We start from the raw sequence: 16,348 nt of genomic DNA, 5'->3' as shown, positions 1-16,348 counted from the left end.
TGCTCCCCTCTCTGTTTCTTCTTCTGGATTCCCAATTATTCTAATGTTTTTTCGTCTTATGGTGTCACTTATCTCTCGAATTCTCCCCTCGTCGTCCAATAGCTGTTTGTCCCTCTTTTGCTCGGCTTCTTTATTCTCTGTCATTTGGTCTTCTATATCACTAATTCTTTCTTCTGCCTCATTGATCCTAGCAGTGAGAGCCTCCATTTTTTATTGCACCTCATTAATAGCTTTTTTGATTTCTACTTGGTTAGATTTTAGTTCTTTAATTTCTCCAGAAAGGGCTTTTATATCTCCAGAGAGGGTTTCTCTAATATCTTCCATGCCTTTTTCGAGCCCGGCTAGAACGTTCAGAATCGTCATTCTGAACTCTTGATCTGACATATTACCAATGTCTGTGTTGATTAGGTCCCTAGCTTTCGGTACTGTCTCTTGTTCTTTTGTTTGTGGTGATTTTTTCTGCCTTGTCATTTTGTCCAGATAAGAGGATATGAAGGATCAAATAATATACTAAAAGGGTGCCAAAGACCCCAGAAAAATGCGCTGTAACCAAATGAGAAGAGACCCCAAATTGTGGGGGGGAGAAAGGGGATAAAAAGAGGTTCAGAAAAAAAAAGAAAAAAATTTAAAAAATAAAACAAATAAAGAAAAAATATAAAAAAGAAAGAAAAAATATATATTTAGATAAACTAGTCAAAAAACGTTAAAAAAGAAAAGGGTAAAAGTTTTAAAAAATTTAGCAGAAGAAGAAAAAAGAAAAAAGAAAAAAATTGAAAAAAGAAAAAAAAATTGAATTAGCCGCAAGACTAAAGAATCATGGGGAGAAAGCCATGAGTTCCGTGCTTTGCTTTCTCCTCCTCTGCAATTGAGCTGCTGTCTTAGGAATTGAACCTGCTTTCCTTGATAGATGAACTTCGTCCTGGCTGGATATTTTGTTGATCTTCTGGGGGAGGGGGCCTGTTGTAGTGACTCTCAAGTGTCTTTGCCCGAGGCGGGATTGCATTGCCCTTACGGGGGGCCGGACTAAGTAATCGGCTCGGGTTCGCTTTTGGGAGCTTCTGTTCCCTGAACGCTTTCCGTAGAGTTCCGGAGGATGGGAATGAAAATGGCGGCCTCCCAGTCTCCGGCCCAGAGGAGCCGAGAGCCTGGGACCCCACTTCTCAGTGCACCCCCAGAGGACAGCACCCAATCACTCCCATATCCCCAGCCTCTAGCCGCGCTCCGAGCTCACCCAGCCCGCGACCAGTTCAAGGTAACCCCGAGCTGAGAGTTCAGTCCTCGGCTCTGTCTCTGTAGCCGGCTTCTCTGTTCTAATACCTGCGAGCTCTGCGACACTCCGACACCCCCGATCCTTCTGTGACCCTGCGGGACCTGGGGCCTCGCTGACCCCACGTGGGCTTCACCCTGGTTTAGCCTCTGGAGCAATGTCCCTCAGTGGAACAGACTTTTAAAAGTCCTGATTTTGTGCTCCATTCCTCCACCGCTTGCCGGGAGCCGGCCCCTCCCCCCACGGTCTATCTTCCCGTCATTTTAGATTCACTTCTCCGCCAGTCCTACCTTTCAGAAAGTGGTTGATTTTCTGTTTCTAGAATTGCTGTTCTTCTCTTCGATCTCCCGTTTGATTTGTAGGTGTTTGCAATGTTTAGATAAGCTATCTAGCTGATCTCCTGCTACCTGATGTAGTCTCAGCCTGCTACTTCTCCGCCATCTTGACTCCTCCCCCTAAAGTGTGTCTTTTATAAGTGGCATATAGTTAGTTGTTACTTTTTAATCAATCTTGAATATTATCTCTCTTTTTTTTATTGTGTTATGTTAGTACATCATTAGTTTTTGTACATCATGTACAAAAAGATTATAGTACATCATGTAGTTTTCCATGATTCATTGTTTGCATATAACACCCAGTGCTCCATGCAATCTCTCTTAATTGAGGGTTTTGTCCATTTACATTTAATGTCATTATTGATAGGGCCAATTTTAAGTCTGCCCTCTCATTATTTGTATTGTATTCATTTGATGTGTTTGTCCTTTCTGTTCTCTCATTTTGGATTATTCAAGTATTCTTTAGTAAGCGAAGGTTTGGTTTTATTTTTAGTGGCTGTTGTAGGGATTCATCTATGCTGAATTTATATTACAGCTTCAGTTTAATCTAAGAATCTTACAACTGTATATTTCCATTTACCCTTCTCTCATCTGTTGTGCTGTGGCTATATATTTTACTTCTACATAAGTTATAAATTGCATAATATGGTAGTATGTTTGCTTTACAGCCAGTTATCATTGTTTCTTTTTTAATTAAAAAAAAAACTTTAAAATATTTATCCACACTTTTTCCAGGTCTTTGCTCTTCATTCCTTCTGTAAATCTGAGTTTTTCTGTTTGGTATTATTTCCCTTCAACCTGAAGAACTTCCTCTGTCATTTACTGTGATGTGGATTTGCTAGTGACAAATACTCTAAACTTTCGTTTAGCTGAAAACGTCTTTAAGTTGCCTTCATTTTTGAGGAGTAATTTTGCCTAGCATAGGATTCTAGATTGACAGTTTTTTCTTTTTTCCTTTTAGCACTTCAGGTAGGTTGTTCCATTCTGGCTTCTATTGCTCTTTATGAGATGTTGGCCATTATTATTATTATCTTTGTTCTCTTGTATGTAATGTCTTTTTGACCTTCTTGCTCTTTTTTTAAAAAATTTTTATATTATGTTATGTTACTCACCATATGGTACATCATTAGTTTTTGATGTAGTATTCCATGATTCATTGTTTGTGTATGATTTCCAGTTTCCCTTGCAATATGTGCCTTCCTTCTTGCTTTTTAATTTTTGTGTCTTCTTATGGTGAGTTTTCAGAAATTAGACCATGATATGCCTAAGTGTGGAATTGTTTGCATTTTTCTGCTTGGGATTGATTGAGCATCTTGGGTTAATGGTTTGATATTTTTCAAATTTGGTACATTTCATTCACATTTCTTGAAATATTTTAAATCCCATTGTTCTCTGTCCTCTAATTATTCATATTCTAAAGTGTTTGATATTATTTCTCACGTCACTGCTACTTAGTTTATTTTTCTCCTGTTCATTTTCTGTGTTTAATTTGGAAAATGTAAGCTCACTGAATTGTCTCTTGCGATGCCCATCCAGTAAATTTTTTTTTCGAATTTTCACTTTTTTAATAAAGTTGTGCATTTTAATTTCAGTATTTTTAACATACCATGTTATGTTAGTTTCAGGTGTAGAGTATGGTGATTCAGCAATTCTAGACTTTCTTCAGTGTTCATCATGATAAATGCTCTTTAATCCTGCTCACCAATTTCACCTGTCCACCCTCCCCTCTGGTAACCATCAGTTTGTTCTCAAGAGTCTGTTTTTTTGGTTTGTCTCTCTTTCTTTTTTTCCTTTGCTGGTTTGTTTTGTTTCTTAAACTCCACATACCAGTCAAATCACATGGTATTTGTCTTTCTCTGACTGGCTTATTTCACTTAGCATTATACTCTCTAGCCCCATTTATGTTGTTGCAAATGGCAAGATTTCATTCCATTTTTATAGCTGAATAATATTTCTGGGTGTGTGTGTGTGTGTGTGTGTGTGTACCACACCTTCTTTATCCATTCATGTATGGATGGACACTTAAGCTGTTTCCATATCTTGGTTATTGTAGATAATACTGCTATAAACATAGGGTTGCATGTATCCCTTTGAATTAGTGTTTTTATATTTTTTGGATAAATAACCAGTAGTGTGATTACTGGATGGAAGGTATTTCTATTTTTAATTTTTGAAAAACCTCCGTACTGTTTTCCAAAGTGACTGCACCAGTTTGTATTCCTACCAATAGTACACAAGGGTTCCTTTTTCTCCACATCTTTGCCAACTCTTGTTGTTTCTTGTGTTTCTGATTTTAGCCATTCTGACAGGTGTGAGGTGATACCTCATTGTACTTTTGATTTGCATTTTTCTGATGTTGAGTTATGTTGAGTATCTTTTCCTGTGTCTGTTGATGTCTTTTTTGGAAAAGTGTCTGTTCATGTCTTCTGCCCACTTTTAATCAAATTATTTGAGGTGGGTTGTTTTGTTTTGAATTTTGGTGTTGAGTCGTATAACTTCTTTATATATTTTGGATACTGGGCGCCTGGTCAGCTCAGTCAATTAAGTATCTGCCTTTGCCTTAGGTCATGATCCCAGGTCCTGTGGTCGAGTCCTACATTGGACTCCCTGCTCAGTGGGGAGTCTGCTTCTTCCTCTGCCTCCATCTCTCTCTCTATCATGAATAAATAAATAAAATATTTAAAATAAATAAATATTTTGGATACTAACCCTTTTCAAATATGTCATTTGCAAATTCATTCAGCAGGTTGCCTTTTTAGTTTTGTTGATTGTTTTCTTCACTGTGCAGAAGCTTTTCATTTAGATGCAGTCCCAAAGCCCAACTTTGCTTTTACTTACCTTACCTCAGGTGATACCCTATCCAATAAACTTTTTACTCAAATACTGTATTTTTAATCCTGGATTTTTATTTAGTTCTATTTTAGAATTTCTATTCTGTACTAATATATCTCAAATCTGCTCCCAGTATATGCTTATTTTTCTATATATTCCTTAACATATTTATTGTAGTTGTTTTAAAGTTGTTAACTACTAGTTTCATGAATGGAGTCATCCATGTTTCTTTTCTTATTCACTAGGTTAATTTTTAATTATGGATCACATTTTTCTGTTTCTTTATATAATTTGTAACTTTAAAAATTGTATCCCAAATGATGTAAATAAAGCAGTAAATACTGAAGTATAATATTTTGTTTCAGATCTCAGAGTGTGCGAGCTCTTCATTCTTCATGGAGATTAGGGTGAGGAACGGAAAATTCAGATCCCTTAGAATTCAGTTAAAGCCTGGGTTGCACTTTTAATCAGATTGAGTTCACCTGATTTTCTTTTTTTTTTTTTTTTTTCCTTTTCTTATCTCTGTCAGTATTTCAACTGGGAGAGGGTTGGACTACCATTTTAGATATTTTGATTCCCCTTCGCATTCAGAGCTTAAGGTACCATGAGAATATGTGGGCTATGTGATTTTTCTTAACTTTCTAACCTCTTCATTGTTGCTCTATTGGTTTTTGGAGAAGCAGTTACGGGGGTAGATGGGAAGACTTACTAGTAATTTGCTGTTGCATTTGTTGTTCTTCCAGATTCCTGTTTGTCTGTACTACCAGTTCACACTGTCCTGGAAGGCTGGTCTCTCCATGTTCCTGCCAGGTCAGGTCTGTCTGTGGGATCTTCATCCTGCTCTACAGGCTAGCCAGGCCCAGCCTTCAGATACACTGCCTACACTGGCTTTCGTGAAGGGCTTGTTTCTTCTTCAAATTAGGTCTTGTTGAAATTAAGTCTTATTACTCTTTGCTAGACTGACCCACAGAAAAGTATGTTTTTATTTTGTCCAGGTGAAATTCCTTGCGACCGCAAGATCAAAGGCCTTTCTACATGCTCTGTATCCTAATTGGAAATGGAAGTCTCATATGCATTTTTTAAAGCAAATGCCCCACAGTTTGAAATCCCTCAGTGAGTTTTCTGGATTCTGGTCGGGTTTGATCAATGGAGAACAGTGGTAGGTGATCAGTGCAAGTTGAATGTGTTGAGTGAGATGCTTCTCCTTTTTCTTATTTCCAAGATAAAAACCGGATACCTATACAATTTTAATGAGCCACCCCTAGTTAGAGATACCCAACAATAAAATATCTGAAAGAGAATAAGAATAAAATCAAACCTTGTTCTCTTGCACTTGCCCTGAGACAGACTTCTTTTCAGTTATGAAACTGGCCGATCAAATACAAGTCAGAAAACAGGAGAAGTTAAAGATACATAAAGTGGACCCATAGCTGTCTTAGTCTTTTTAGACTGCCATACAAACTACCATTGACTAGGTAGCTTAAGCAATAAATGTTCCTTTCTTACAGTTCTGGAGACTGAAAAGTCTAAGATCAAGGTTCAGGGAGATTCTATGTATCATGAAGGCCTGTTTCCTGGTTCATGGACAACTGTCCAGTCTTGTGTCCTTACAGGGCAGAAGGAGTGAGGAAGCTCTTTTGTGTCTCTCTTACAAGGGCACTAATCCCACTTACGACGCCTCTGTCCTTATGACTTAACCACCTCCCGGAGGTACTGCTTCCTAATACCATTGCAAGAGGCCCTTGCAATAACATTACTACCACTAATGGTTGAAACATGATGGATTATTTACTGTATTTCAGGTTTCAACCCAGTGGTATTGAACGTGTTGTCATTTAATTCAGAACAATTCTGAGTAGAACTGAGATTTAAATTGGTAAGTGTTTGACTACAAAACAAACACCTCTAACTACTAAGCTATAAATACTCCCTTGTTTAACCACTTTTTTAATAATCAGTCCATTATTTAATATGTGTTCGATGGTCCTATCAATTCCTTTTTGATCAACCAATAACATTTTACCCAATACCTAGTTTTTGTAAACAATAATGTGAAATGGTTATAAAAGAATTCCAAGACTATGTTTTTTGAAGTGTATAATTAGTTTGGGGGAAATAAGGCTTACATACAATAGCCACACAGCCAAAAAGTGCTACAAAAGATCATGTAATAAATGCTGTATTTTATGGAGCAAGTTGTATTTTTTATCATGCAGTTTGGTATTACCATCAAGATAGGTAACCTGTGGGATGCCTGGGTGGCTCAGTAGGTTAAGTGTGTGCCTTCTGCTCAAGTCATGATCCCAGGCTCCTCAGCAGGGAGTCTGCTTTCCCTCTGCCTGCCGCTCTTCCTGCTTGTGTGTGCTCGCTTGTTCTCTCTCTCTGACAAATAAATAAATAAAATCTAAATATATATATATATATATATATATATATATATGACTAATGAATCACAGACCTGTACCCCTGAAACAAATAATACATTATATGTTAATTAATTGACTTTAAATTTAGAGCAATCAAATACAAAACCAAAAAGATGAATTATGTAATTTTGAAGTAGTTTACTACTATTTAAAAAAAAAAAAAAGATAAAATTATCTTCATGTAACAGAGCCATTAATTCAATGTTTACTAATAGTGTCACTTTTTCCTGGCCAGAAATATGTATATTAACATTCATTTCCCCGAAGCCTTAAAGATTGGGTATAGCAGACATGAAAAATGAAAAGTTCAGTCCTCAGTGAAACCATACCCTAACTGATTTTACAGACATGCCAGGTGGGCTGGCTCCTATGCCCTACTCGTTCACTTGCTGGAAGCAGCATTGGGAAGGGAGCCACGAACAGCATCCTGTGGTCTGTGGATGCTCGTCTCCCTGGATCCTGCTGGTACCGTCCAACTCTTGCTTTAATAAACACTAACTTCTGTCAGGACTGTCCATTGACAAGGTTTCACTGCTGAGATGCATCTGGCTCTACATTTCTGTTCTGATGGCTAAAGCTTTCCTGTGATGCGTGAGGTCAGGAGTGCCCAGTAGAGGGGCGCCTGGGTGGCTCCGTCAGTTAGGTGTCTGCCTTCAGCTCTGGTCATGATCCTGGAGTGCTGGAATCGAGCCCCTGCTTAGACGGGAGTCCACTTCTCCCTCTGCACTTCACCCTGTTTGTGTTTGCTCTCTCTCTCTCTCTATCTCAAATAAATAAAATCTTTAAAAAAGAAAAAGAAAAAAATAAGTACCCTAGACACGGTCTACAACATAGATGAACCTGGAGGTCTTATGCTAAGTGAAATGAGCCAGTCTCTAAAGGACAAACGCTGTATAATCCCACTTACACGAGGTAGTTGAAGAAGTCCAGTCCATGGAGACAGAATTAGCAGTTGCTAAATATTGGGTACAGGGCCGCTGGGGGTGGGGGGGGAGGGGCCTGGGGCAGAGTACAGAATTTATTTATTTATATTTGATGGGTACAGAATTCCAGTTTTTCGAGGTGAAAAGAGTTCTGGAGGTAGATGGTTGTGATGTTTAGACAAGAATAGAAATGTGTTGATGCCAGCGAACTGTACATTGGAGAATGGTTAAGATGGTAAATTTTATTTTATTTTTTAATTTATTTGACAGAGAGAGAGAGAGAGAGATCACAAGTAGGCAGAGAGAGAGGGGGGGAAGCAGGCTCCCCGCTGAACAGGAAGCCCAGTGGAGGGCTCCATCTGAGGACCCTGAGATCATGACCTGAGCCGAAGGCAGAGGCTTAACTCACTGAGCCACCCAGGCACCCCAAGATGGTAAATTTTATATCAAGTGTCTTATGCCACTGATTAAGAAACCTAATAATATAAAACCTGATGTCTCAGTAAAAGCATGTATTTAAACGTTAAAAAAAGAAATACCAGTAGATTGCATTGCATTTTATTAAGATTATGCTTAGTTTTTATAGGACAGCAGAAAATGCCAGTGTTGTTGTTGGCATCGTTCTCTCCTTGCTTATTAATGAAACGAATAGCTTTTTTAAGAGAAAGCTAAAAGTAGAAGATTCTTTGGCCTGATATCATTGTCACCTGCTCTGGGAAGTACTTGAAAGGGACTCCAGTGATAGTTCTCACCTAGACAAAGGGCCCCAGACCTCGGGGTTGTTGAACAGAGATCCGTCTCTTGAGGACCAAATAAAAAACAACAGTGTGGGAAAGCCGCTGTGCCTGCATGTTTGATGAGCATAACAAGTGTGTGTGTGTTCTACAAACTGTGTAATTGATTCTTAGAGTCCCTGCGGTCCAGCGTTTAATATATCGTGGAGACTAATTTTTTAAACAAAAACAAACAAACAAAAGGTGAAGAGAGACAAACATCTCATCAATACTCTCTTTTTTTGGGATTTGGACATTCCTGGTGGAATGAGAAATCGCTAGTTTATGATCATAGCGGAAAACAGAATTTTGTTGACATAATTTCTTGGCACGGTAGAGTTATTTAAGTACTATTAGATAATTTTTATTTTTTGAGGAACATAGTGATTGATTTAATTACTCATTGATTTAACTTGCTCATCCAAAAAGTGTAACTTATAAAAGTGGAATTATCATATGATCTGGCAATTGCACTTCTGGGTATACACTCAAAAGAATTGAAGGCAGGGTTTTGAAGAGGTATTTATATACCCATGTTCATAGCAGTATGGTATACAGTAACTGAAACATACAAGCAACTCACGTGTCCATTGGTGGAGGAGTAAGTTAGCAGAATGTGGTATGTCCATAGAATGCAATGGTGTTCAGCCTTCCAAATAAAGGAAATTCTGATATGGTCTACAACATGGATGAACCTTGAAGATAGACTAAGTGAAATGAGCCATCACAAAAGGACAGATACCACATGATTCCACTTACACGAAATACTTAGAGTAGTCAAAATCATGGAGACAGAAAGTCGTTGTCAGGGGGAGGGGGGAGTGGGAATGGGATTTGCTGTTCAATGGGTACAGAGTTTCCGTTCTATGAGATAAAGAGGGTTCTGGAAATGGGTGGTGGTGATGGTTGCACAACATTAGGAATGAATTTCATCCCCCTGAACTGTACACTTAAAAATAGTTTAAGATGTTAAGTTTTGTGTTGGGTATTTTACCACAACAAAAAATTTTTAAATATAACAATTTAAAGATCAGTTTCCAGAAAAGATCAATGTTTTTTGCCTTAGGTTAGGAAGTTCCTTACTGCTGTGTTTTTTTTCTTGGAAGAAGTATTTTCCATAATGTAGGTTAATAAGGGATTTTGCACATAAAAATTTGAGTAACTACAAAATACATGTTTTCTGCAAATACTTTCTGCTGGACAAAGAAGTACAGTGACTTTGGAAGTTATATTTTGGATTTAGGAAATCTCTGGTGTTGTACAAGTTCAAAAGAAAATTTAAGTTTTATTTATTGAAGTAATCCCTTATACCCAGTGTGGGACTTGAATTTATGACCCCAAGATCAAGAATCACATGCTCTTCCTGCCTGAGCCAGCCAGGCACTCCACAAATTTGAAAAAAAAAAAAAAAAAAAATTTAAGATTATTTATTTGAGAAAGAGAGGGAGAAAGAGAGCATGAGCAAGGTGAGGGGCACAGGGAGAAGGGGAGAGAGAATCCATACGCAGACTCCCTGCTGAGCCTGGAACCCCACACAGGGGGCTTGGTCCTAGGACCCCAAGATCCTGACCTGAGCCAAAATCAAGAGTCAGAGGCTCTACTGGCTGAGCCACCCAGGTGCCCCACAAGTTTGAAAATTTCCAAGAAAGGAAGCTCCTCTGTTTTTTTCTTCCCAGGGTAGCATATTAGTCCTGCAGAATATATCAGAATTACTCCTGCTTTATATTCACATTGGTGCATCTAAATACTGTCCCACCCAGCTGTTGCGGGCATGTCAGCTGGGAACTACTTACCATAACTGTTTGCTTTGGAGTTTTATTAATCTTTTCTAAATGAGATATTATTTCAGGTACTGACTCACAATCATTAAAACCCTGGAAAAAATGACAATATTAGTAATTGGATTATAAACCAGTCAATAAGTGCTGGGTTTATAAACACATATCTGTATAATAAGCTCTGTGTTGAATGTTAAAAGTGAATATTTGAAATGACACTCTTTCTACAAAATGTGTTGTTTGGAACAGGTGCATTTATCCTTAAGATAAATTTGTGACATGGACACTGTGGTAAGCCATTTACAGGTTTTTCCATTGGGACATTTTTCAGAAATTTATATCTTGGATAGAACATTTCTTTGACCAAATATGGTTTGCTAAGTGTTATTGTTCATGGAGAATAGATGAACAAAAGTAATGGGCTACGTTTGAGTGAATTTAATGAAACTTTTGAATGTGCTGTTTTCTGTTTTGTTTTGTTTTGTTTTGTTTTTTTTGTAAAGCCTAGAGAAATATAAGGATCTGTTTAAATTCAGTCTAAATACATTAATTATTGGAATACATAAAAAGCCTCTTTTGAAGGAGTCTTCACGGTATGTGAGGAGTTTTATGTGAGGTGATTATGGTCTTTTTGGTTTGAACCTCAAGAGAGTCTCTAGTTGTATAATCCTGTCTTTTTGAAAAGAAAGGGTAATTTTCTAGGTTTAGAAATCAACGGTTCATAATCAAGTGACTCCTGGGTACCTGGCATTTTTGCACATTTTGTTGAAATACCTTATCCTAGAGCAGGTAGTATTTCCATTCCTTCATGGAAAAGCAGGCAGGACAAAGTTCAGGGGCGTTTGCCACATCCTGATTCTGATTCCTTCACTACCTCCTTTGTAACACATTGGCACCTAATCCTCGGTGATCCTTTGAGGTAAGGATACAATTATCTGCATTCTATGGACCAGGGAGTCTGGGCTTTAAGAGGTTAAGTTAGTTACTCAAGGTCACATAGTGAAGGTGGGGAAGCAAGATTTGAACCCAAATGACTTCGCAATAGCCAAGAGTGTCCGTGAGGTAATTATTTTAGTTCTGTTGCTCTATCCCAGTGAAGGCTGCCTGGAATCATTAGAGGGTTGCCCACCTCTGTCTTCTATAGCCCCAAGATGACACTATTTGCCTGGGCTCACTCTGTACCCACTACAAAGTCCCAGTTGATATGCTGCTGATGGGTTTAAGGACATACAGAACTAGGGTATCTTGGAACCCCTGACTCCTCAAAAGTATCTATGAAGGATCATGACCTGGGCTAAGTCCCAGGGATTAAGAGGACCAGGCAGGGGTTTAAGGTTCAGCAGGGAGATACAGCTCTAACTAATCTTTGGATCTGGGGTGAATGTTTTCATGGAGACTAAAGGCGCCATGGGCACAGAGAGGAGGAAGTGGTAAAGCATGGAGGGCTCCTTCTCAGAGGAGGGATTGTATGAATTGTGTGGAGGCCAGGTGGGCTAAAGCCTCCAAACACACATCAGGAGGTGTGGGATATTTCAGACGGTGAATGGCAGGCACAGCATGAAGGCAAGAAGGAGTGCAGCCCCATGAGCATGTTCTGCAGTGATTCGTGACTGCTAGACCCAGCATATAAGGGAGATTGGCAGGAGAGGTGAATTTGATAGGGTGCCCTGTCTGCCAGCATGAGGGGTGTTTGGCTTTGATCCTGTCCATGATACAGAACCACTGGAAGAACAAAAGGATCGTAAGCATGAGGGTGGGTAGGCGGGCATGGTCCTAAATTGTTATGAGAAGGATCCATGCAGAAGGTTGGAAATCTGGGCATTCGTTGGGAGACAGGTTGTGGGATGACAGGTAGCACATTATGATGAAGTACTGGAAACAGAATAGAGCTAAACTGTCAGCTCAGTGAATTTACGCTGCCAGGTCTCCCTACCTCATGAGGCAGTCTCTTCAAATTTGAGATTGGTCAGGGCTGGAATGCTCCTTCGTAAGCCATATATGCCTCTCTAACTTCTGCCCCTCAGAATGATGTCTCTTCCTTCCACCTGCCACCCCCCACTTCCCTAGGTGATTGCAATATTGCTGGGTCTTTTTCCCATCAGCCTGTGCCTCAGTTTGTCAAGATCTGACAGTATGACAGCTCTTACCAGAGCCTGGATTGTGTAGGAGGTACAGGGTAATTCCACGCTTGTGCATCCTCACGGGGACTTCAGCACTGGGTGGATGGCAACAGGTAGGAGATTGAGGCACCTAAGCTGGGCTTTGGAATGGAACTTGTAATGAGTACATCCAGAGTATAATGTCGTGTTATCCGCACTTCTACGCGGCTGGCCCATTTGAAGCACAGTAGTACTTGTGTGGATGTGTATGGAATTTGATAATTCTGTTAGCTCAGCGGGTGATTTCACTAGTATTTATGCCATAGATAAAGAGTTGTGTGATAAACTCAGGCTTGTAGGTCTTTTTCAGATTAATTAATTTAGAACTCCTATCCTGGAGTGCATTACTTACATTTTTTGGTTGATAAATCTTGAAAGGGCTCTTTTTTAATCTTGGTGTCTTTTCTCATCTAGTTACCAACAACATGGCAGCCCCTCAGAGAATATTTGTTGAATGAATGCCATTTTTTCCTCTATATTTGACACTAATACTATAAAATTGTTCCATCTCTATACATTTAGAATCATGATTCTATTACATAATATTTTAGCCATTTTTAACCTCTGAGTCAGCTGTAATTTTGATAAGCCTATCTTAAGTATTTATTTACATCGTAGATAAGCATATCCTGTAGATCAGGTCAAAGCTCTGTGGATGCTTAAGAGGTGTTTCCCAAATAACATATCAAAGATTTTAAAGAATAATTTTGGAGTTGATTTATAAGCTGACCCATATTTCTTCACGTTTCCATACTTGCTGGGTTTTTTCTGTGCATTTCTTGGTAATTCTTCAGTCTCCTATATATTACCCCACATGGATCACCAACGGTTTTTTTTTAATTAAGATTTTGTTTATTTATTTGACAGACAGAGATCACAAGTAGGCAGAGAGGCAGGCAGAGAGAGAGGAGGAAGCAGGCTCTCTGCTGAGCAGAGAGCCCAATGCAGGGCTCGATCCCAGGATCCTGAGATCATGACCTGAGCCGAAGGCAGAGGCTTTAACCCACTGAGCCACCCAGGGACCCCATATTTTATCTGTCTATTTAACAGAGAGAAAGAGAGTGAGAGAGAGCACACAAGCAAGGGGGAGGGACAGAGGCAAAAATGGACTCCCCGATCCCAGGATCTTGGGATCATGACTGAGTCGAAGGCAGAGGCTTAACCCACTGAGCTACCAAGGCACCTCTGGATCGCCAACAGTTTTAGGAAGACTTTTCTTTTACAATGAGGAGGCTTATTTTATTTTATTATTTGTTTAAAGATTTTAAAAGATTTTGTTTATTTATTTGAGAGAGAGACCATAAGTGGTGTGGGGGGAGGGCTGTGGGAGAGGGTGAAGCAGGCTCCCCAGCGAGCCGGGAGCTGGACTTGGAGCTCCTTCAGAGGACCCCAGTGTCCTGACCTGAGCTGAAGACAAACATTTGCCCGGCTGAGCCACCCAGGCACCCTGAGGAGGTTTGTTTTAGATTACATTTTATTAGCCCACTTTCTGGAAATCTGTTATAAAGCCAAAACATATTGGAATTGTAGAAAAATGGAATAATTTAGTTTCCCTATAAGCAGTAAATTTGGATGTTGGTTTTTTCTTTCTCTTTTTTGGTGTTCTCCTGCCTGGTACTTACCCACCACTGATTATTAAATATTTGAAGATGTGGCGTGCCATCTGCTGAAGGATTTTCAGGTCTTATTGATGAGGTTACTGATTTCCAGGTTACATGATGGTGGCCCAGAGTTTCGTTTTTTAATCAGTTTTGTTGAAGTATACTGAATATATAATTGAATTCACTGATGTTAAGGATATAATTCAGTGAATTTTCAACAATATGCACAGGCATGTAGCACGACTACAATCATGATATAGAACATTTCCGTGCCCACAACACGTGCTGTTATCCTTGTTGCAGTCAGCCCCGTCTCCCCTCGTAACAATTGATCTGTTTTCTACTGCTATAGTTTTGCCTTCTCAAAAAGTTCATATACATGGAATTAGACATTTAGTCCTTTGTGTTTGGCTTTTTAGTGTAACGTTTCTGAGATTTATTTACATTGTCGTATGCATCAGTAATTCTTTAATTACTGAGTAGTGTTCCTTTGTGTGCTATACCATAATTTATTTATTCATTAGTTGATGGATATTTGAGTTCTTTCAGGTTTTGGGCTATTATGAGTAAGGCTACTCTGAACATTCTTGTACAGGTCTTGGGAATTTGTGACTTCAAGTTTCTCTTGGGTAAATACCTCAGTGTGAAATTTCTGGGTCATATGGTGTGTGTTTAACTTTATAAGAAACTGCCCAGTTGGACAGAAGAAAGAGAATTAAGGAGTCGGTCCCATTTACAGTTGTACCAAAACCATAAGATATCCAGGAAAAAACCTGGGAATAAACCTTCACCTCTAACCAAAGAGGCAAAGGATCTGTACTCAGAAAACTATAGAACACTCTTGCAAGAAATTGAGGAAGACACAAAGAAGTGGAAGAATATTCCATGCTCATGGATTGAAAGAACAAATATTGTTAAAATGTCTGTGCTGCCTAGAGCAATCTCAATTCAGTGCAATCTCTATCAAAATACCATCAACTTTTTTCACAGAGCTGAAACAAATAATCCTAGAATCTGTATGGAATCAGAAAAGACCCCAAATAGCCAAAAGAATGTTGAAAAAGAAAAATAAAGCTGGTGGCATCACAATCCCAGACTTCAGGCTCTGTTACAAAGCTGTGAACATTAAGATAGCATAGTACTGGCAAAAAACATACACATAGATCAATGAAACAGAATAGAGATCCCAGAAATGGACCCTCAACGCTATGGTCAACTAACCTTGACAAAGCAGGAAATGGAAAAAAAGATAGTCTTTTCAACAAATGGTGTTGGGAAAATTGGACAACCACATGCAGAATGAAACTCTACCATTTCCTTACACCACACACAGAAATAGACTCAAAATGGATGAAAGACCTCAATGTGAGACAGGAATCCATCAGAATCCTAGGAGAACACAGGCAGCAACCTCAGCTGCAACAACTTCTTGCTAGACACATCTCCAAAGGCAAGGGAAACAAAAGCAAAACTGAACTGTTGGGACTTCAAGATAAAAAGCTTCTGCACAGCAAAGGAAATAGTCAACAAAACTAAAAGACTGGGTGGCTCAGTGGCACGGCTCGGGTCATGATCTCAGGGTCCTGGGATCGAGTCCCGCATCGGGCTCTCTGCTTGGCAGGGAGCCTGCTTCCCTCTCACTCTCTCTGCCTGCCTCTCTGCCTACTTGTGATCTCTCTCTGTCAAATAAATAAATAAAATCTTAAAAAAAAAACAAAACTTTGTAAAACTAAAAGACAACTGACAGAAAGGGAGAAGATGTTTGCAAATGTCTTATTAAATAAAAGACAAGTATCCAAAATCCATCAAGAACTTATCAGACTCAACACCCAAAAACCAAATAACCCAATCAAGAAATGGGTAGAAAACTTGAATCGACATTTCTCCAGAGAAGACATACAAATGACCAACAGACACATGAAAAAGTGCTGAACATCACTCAGCATCAGGGAAATACAAATCAAAACCACAATGAGATATCACCTCACACCAGTCAGAATGACTAAAATTAACAAGTCAGGAAACAACAGATGTTGGGGAGGATGTGGATAAAGGGGAACACTCTTGTGCTGTTGTTGAGAATGCAAGCTGGTACAGCTACTCTGGAAAACAGTATGAAGGTTCTCAAAAAGTTGAAAATAGAGCTACTCTATGACCCAGCCCCAGCCGTTGCGCTACTAGGTATCTACGCCAAAGATACCGGTGTAGTGATTTGAAGGGGCACCTGCACCCCAATGTTTGCAACAGCGATGTC

At 39.2% G+C, this 16,348-nt stretch overlaps 1 protein-coding gene across 6 annotated transcripts in view; it reads left to right on the top strand.

The window, feature by feature from the left end:
- FAM110B (family with sequence similarity 110 member B) overlaps positions 1–16,348 on the top strand; it is a 165,590-nt gene that overhangs the window by 31,469 nt on the left and 117,773 nt on the right. The window contains exon 1 of one of the 6 annotated variants that reach the window (XM_045981055.1): positions 6,292–6,310. The exons of the other annotated variants lie outside the window; for them this stretch is intronic. The gene's annotated coding sequence lies outside the window, so the exon portion shown is untranslated. Of the gene's footprint in view, positions 1–6,291; positions 6,311–16,348 lie in introns of those variants that run through there. 6 annotated transcript variants of the gene reach the window in all.

The sequence above is a fragment of the Meles meles genome, chromosome 1 (assembly GCF_922984935.1).
Source record: "Meles meles chromosome 1, mMelMel3.1 paternal haplotype, whole genome shotgun sequence".
NCBI lineage: Eukaryota > Metazoa > Chordata > Mammalia > Carnivora > Mustelidae > Meles > Meles meles.
This window is presented reverse-complemented; position numbering and strand designations above follow the sequence as displayed.